This window comes from Leguminivora glycinivorella, chromosome Z (genome assembly GCF_023078275.1).
Source record: "Leguminivora glycinivorella isolate SPB_JAAS2020 chromosome Z, LegGlyc_1.1, whole genome shotgun sequence".
Taxonomy (NCBI): domain Eukaryota; kingdom Metazoa; phylum Arthropoda; class Insecta; order Lepidoptera; family Tortricidae; genus Leguminivora; species Leguminivora glycinivorella.
This window is the reverse complement of record NC_062998.1, coordinates 25,942,607-25,949,219: the sequence shown is the minus strand read 5'-3', so window position 1 is coordinate 25,949,219 and position 6,613 is coordinate 25,942,607.

Here is a 6,613-nt window from a genome sequence, read left to right as displayed (position 1 = left end):
CAGCATGCATTTATGTTCAGAAAAGTGACATTTGGTGCAGTGGAACTGCTGATGATGATCAGGACGGAACTCCTCGACGACGCATAGCTCATGTAAGGAGATTTGTTTTCTTAGTTATGTTTTTTAAGCATATTGAGTTTTTAAGTCAAATTTCTAATATCGGATTCATGAGGAAACTCCTCTAACCTCAACGGTATATGTATATCCATTTGTATGTCCATCAAACAATCAAAGATTTATACATTAAAAATTCGCTACATTCGCGCATTCAATTAAAACATTCGCAAACTAAGTACCTTTCACCAGAACCCCAAAAGCGGCGTTTATTTTCTTAAAAATCATTACGCATTAGCATAGATTAAAAATAGAGGTACCTATATTATATGGCATTAGTCACATAATCGCTCGGGAGGCTCCGTACAGGGTTTGGGACAATAAAAACATCTCACGGTAAAAACGAAAATGCTCATTTACCAAGCGTGTGTCCTAAGCAACACCTGTACGGAGCGGAAACCTGGACATCGTACGCAAAACAAGAACGCCGGCTGTACTCTCACATGCGCTGTTTGCGGAGCATTCACATGGAAGGATCGCGTGACAAATGAGTCTGTTCTAGCCGAGGCACAGCTTCCTAGTATCACAGCCATTCTAAAGTAGAGGCGATTGCATGAGGTGGCTTGGGCATGTGTACCGAATGGAGCGGACTCGTTTATCATGTCAAATCCTGTTGGGAGAGGTTGCGGATGTAAAGAGACCGGTCGAGCGGCCAACGCTGCGCTTTAAAGATTGCGTGAAGCGTGACATGGTCACCTTTGATATTGCATGCAACCAGCGGCAGCGACTGGCCGAAGACCGACACACGTAGCGTCGTGGTGTCCACGATGGTCAATCCAAGCACTACAATGCCTGGTTCTTGGTTCTCCTCTTTATATGATGAACGCATGAGGCGTCACGGGCACGGGCAGGCTTCTAATCCTCGCCCACGTAGGGGAGCATACATCTGCAAAGTGTGTGGACGAGGGATCCTCTCTCGAATTGGGCTATACAGCCACAAACGCAAGTGTCGTAAGGATGCTGCTCAAATCCTCTGTCATAGATGCATAGGTAGGCCTATTATTAGTCACATAGTAAAAGTTGTTCAGTATGACCTGTTACAGTTACTACATACCTACGTACAAGTAGCGGCACGTAATCTTCGCTTCGCTCTGTAATCCCCAGTGACCTGTATTTGACTTCTGCGCAATAACGGTACCAAAAAGGTACAAAAGGAACCCTTATGGCGCCGCTCTGTCTATCTGTCTGTCACATTTCTAAATATCTCGAGAACTTTATGCTATCGACTTGAAATTTGGAATAGTTATGATAGAGCAGGCTCCAAGGGGATGTTCGTTTGCAAAAATAGCGCACCTCATTATGACTTCAGATATATATTTTATAGATCCCGGACACCATATAAACACATGTTGCCAACCAGTTTTGTGGTCCCCTTCCCCGCACCCCGGCAATCAAAAATCGCATACAAAGAAAAAAATTTTTTTCATCAAACCATGCCGTGTGGGGTATCAAATAAAAGGGCTTACTGAGTAGTTCACAAATATATAGCATACTATAACATTTATTACACTTCCTCTAAGAATTTTTTTGAAAGTTTACTAAAATGCTCGATTTTCGAGTTAACTTTAAACCACTATTGATTGAGAAGTTATGAATCTATTTTAATCATTATTATTTTAAATAACTAACAATAGTCCATTGTATACAAAATAATAGTTAATACAGTCAAAAAGTTGCATGGGGGAGCGAGGGGAGCAATCAAAGATGGCGAGTTTCGATATTTCTCTCGTGGCCAAACGTTGTGTATAACTGTTGTTTTAGATATTTTTTCTACTCCTGCTTTCCTCCTCCCACTTTAATCCAATTATATTGTCCCGCAATCAAATTCCACTCAGAAACCGAATTTTAAGAACCATATTGAAACATCGAAACTCGCCATTTTTGATTGCTCCCCCGCTCCTCCATGCAACTTTTTCACTGTACGAACTATTGGTTCGCAAACAATCGACTATGGTTAGTTATTTAAAATAATAGTGATTAAAATATATTCATAACTTCTCAAGCAATAGTGGTTTAAAGTTAACTCGAAAATCGAGCATTTTAGTAAACTTTCATAAAAATTCTTAGAGGAAGTGTAAGAAATATTATAGTATGCCATATATTCGTGAACTACTCAGTAAGCACTTTCATTCGATACCCCACACGGCATGGTTTGATGAAAATTTGTTTTTTCTTTGTATGCGATTTTTGATTGCCAGGGTGCGGGAAAGGGGACCACAAAACTGGTTGGCAACATGTGTTTATATGGTGTCCGGGATCTACAAAATATATATCTGAAGTCAGAATGAGGTGTGCTATTTTTGCAAACGAACATCCCCTTGGAACCTGCTCTATGAACATTGTTAACCTCTACAACTTGAAAGTATGTTTTTTTTTAATGTATTAATATTAATTATAGAACATGGTCAAAATGAAAGGGGGTCAAACTGTAAATGTCAAGCTATCGTTAGCTTTCTAACTGTACATATCAAAAATATTAAAGAATTATGAAGGAAAATGTAAAAAAAAATACCCCCCGTATCTCCGAAATTTTCGAACGAAAAATTATGAAAATTTTACGAAACATTGGTTTTATGCTATATATTACAGGAAAAATAAAATAGTGTCTGTATATTGGAAACATTTTTTTGAATAAAAAAGAACTAAGTAAGATTTTAACTTTCAATTTAATCACCCTTGCAGATATATATCGTACTTCAAATGAATACGAAATTTTACGTAAAATATTCTCTTTCAAATAAAGTAAAAACTGTCGAAATCGAAATATTTATTTTTCAAGTAGGCATATTACAATGCGCATATGAACGTGAAATAAAGCTACGCCGGCTCTAACCCTACGCCTCAGCCTCGAGAAGATTTCAGTTAACATAAAGAATTATCCCTTAAAAATCAACATACTATGTATACAGGTCGCGCAAACTAGTTAGCAAATTCACCGAGAGATGGCGCTATGCCTATACTTCTAGTCAAGTCTTTAAAGGTTTAAAGTTATATCAAAGACTTATATAACTCCGTATAGACAGATAAAGTCTAAGAAAAAAACGTACCTCAGTACCATACAGAAAAAGGTACGGTGGCCTAGATGGCATTACATCTTTGGGGTACGCTCAGCTAGATGGCGCTAATACTAATATTTGACATTTTAACACATATCAAGCTAAGAACATGGTCCAAATTGTCAAAACTGAGGTTCAAAAGTTTTAAGCCTGTGTCAAGAGATGGCAGTCTATGCACTGTGATTACACATTTTACTTCGACAGTAACTCTCTATAATACTCGATCCTCTTTGGTTATATTAAGAAACATGAGATTTTGTACGGATACGGAACCCTCGGTGGGCGAGTCCTACTCGCATTTGGCCGGTTTTTTCTATTAAATAACAAAGTTCGTGTCAATATTTACTTGAAATATTTTACTCAATCAATACAAAATTACAGAGAAAAATAACAATATTGGCAGAATATTGGTTTAATAACAAATATTATATAAGTATCTAGAAAAATAATAAAACGAAATCGTGCCGTGAAACTAGTTTACAGTAGGTACACTGCTTTAACACCGAAGCATCGAACGGATCGCAACTAAGATAAAACTGTTCCAACAAAAAGAATAATTTCCATTATTGTTACAGATTACAAATATTGTTGTTTCTTTTTTTTACATTCGTGCTCATAGTTTTATTTCCCATTGTAAATGCATGTTGGTAAAAAAAAAGATTGCACTGATAGGTTTGATGAAAATGATAATGACGGCATTCAGAGGTTCGGCGGCAACCCAAGCTGGCGAAATGTTCGAAATGATCTGATACCACAGATACCCCGGACACTCAATTTATCTGTGCAATGCGAATCATTATGGATTACGACCATTAGGTATATGATTTTCCTTGTAAATGATTGCATATGCAGGTTGCGATACGTCCGACGCAAAAACAATGTGTACGGGCTCACACGCACTAGCTCTCAGTAGGATAAGGGTGTAGGTAGTTGTTTCGATAGATAAGTTTTCCGATACCATAGCTGACGATTATTATTTGGTTTTAACAACATAGGAGTATACATTTATAATTGTAACATAAATAACATAATATTCGAAACTCATTCGTCTCAGGTGACAATACATACAACTTGTAATTAACTCCAGTACCTACTTATAAAAAAAGAATTAGGTAAAATTACTTTCGTTTCATTGGCATTACATACTTCAAGAACATATAGAATCTTATTGTGATTCTTAGCCCTATCCTATAATACATCTAATGCAGTATGCTTCTAATGCAGTATGCTTATTCTATCCATACACAAACCAAAATGTACCTATTTATTTATTTACATATGAAGTTCTGCCTTAAGCTAGAGATGGGTAACTACCCAGGTAAATACCCGACGGTGGGTATTTACCGGGTAAATACCCGATATTTACCTACCCGCGGGTAAATACGCGGGTATTTTCATTTTTCTTCCAAATTCGACGTTTTTAAATGATGTTTGGGCTAAAATAGATTAATTGAAGTCAGTATTTGTAATTGTACACATAATGTTTATTCAAATTGAGAACGAATAGGTTGCTATGAGATAAAATGTGATTTTAGTGTATCACTCCAACTATAAAAATCGTGTAAAATATCATTCTCTGACATACCGAAATAATTTCAAATGCTTTTAGTATAAATTATAAGTCTGATAAATTAAAACTACAAATAAAAATATGTGAATAAAAATATTTTAAAAATCTCTTTTTGAAGCTCATAACTCATACATAGTGTGTGTTTATGACAAAAATGCATATAAACTTTTTGTAGGGAATTGTGTCTACTTTAGTTCGTACATACAATACTTTTCGATATTAATGATAGTTTCCATGAAATATGAAAAAAATACATTCCCCTCCCCCAACCCCACCATAACCCCCTCCAACCAGTACTAGGAAGTTGTTCTTTATCGTATAAATACGACTATTTAATACAATCTAAAAAGCACACATAATACATTTTTTTTAAATTATTTTTAAAATTATACATTAAAACTTATGTAAACTTAATAGTCAGGGACCAAACGACCTCTTTTACAAAAAGTCGTCGACATCTCTTCTAAATACCTAAAACAGGTATGGATGTGTTCCTCGTTATCTCCAGATTACGAATTGACCTGTTTTAGTTTAAGGAGGGGGGACGGGTTGAGAAAAAGGGGGAGAAAGATGGCGGCCGACCATCATAGATATTTATTCACATCTCGAGTCCTATGGCACCAATCTGTTCGTGCAAGGTGTCGTTTGAAAGCTTATTAAACCTACTTTAATTGTTTTTAAATAACTATACTCATAAAAGTAACCGTTTACGAAATATTTGAAAATATGTGTTTTTTTATCGCGCATTAATTGCACAAGTACTAGAAAAAATGCGTCTAACTCAATAAACAATAACTTTACCGCAATTGATGTTATTATAAAATTTTCGCGTCTATTCATGCTCTTTCTAAAAATATAAGTTTCATTGGTATATGATAATATATAACCATGTAATTACGAATTTGGTTTAGCAGGAGTCACTCTGCCCGGTCGCAGAAATGGGCGCTGACCGTAGTAAAGTATTCAATATTTTTGAGGTCCTATTTTACGGATCCATATGCGAGAGGTATCGTTTCAAAGCTAATTAAACCTACTATATTTTTTTATAAATAACTATACTCATAAAGGTAGCTGTTTAGAAAATATTTGAAAATATGTGTTTTATAGACCATGAGTCGCACAAGTACCTACTGGTAAAAAAGGCTTCTTAATCAATAAACAACAACTTTCCGGAATTGATGTTAGTATAAGATTTACGCGGAATTTCGTGTGCTTTCTAATAACATAAGTTTTATTGGTGTATGATATTATATAACCAAGTAATTACAAATATGGTTAAGTAGGGGCCACAGCGCCCGGCCACGTATGGATGCTGACCGTCGCCAAATTTTCTATATTTTTCAGATACTATTTTATTTAACAGGAATCTTTTGAAAGCATATTATGCGTACTATCATTGGTTCTCAATAATTTTAGTTGTAACTGTAGTATAGCTAACAAAATATTTGAAAATATGCATTGGAACCGATGTGAGTAAAACATGCTTCTAACTCAATGAATTATATTTTTTCCGCAATTGATATAATAACAAAATAAACGGCGAAATGTATGACCTTTTCAAATAATAAGTTTTGTCAGTATTGCATAAAGAATTAATGTTAATTTATCCATCATACTCACTGCGCACCGTCATATACATGGATGACCATTTTCGTTGCCGTTTTCATAATTTTTAAGATTGTATCTTGGTGCATGACCAATAAACAATAACTTTACCGCAAATAATGTTATGATAAGATTTACAGGACATTTCATATGCTTTCTAAAAATATAAGTTTTATTGATGTATGATATTATACAACCAAGTAATTACGAATTTGGTTTAGCAGGTGTCACTGCACCCCCGTGACGTAAATAGGTGCTAACCGTCGCC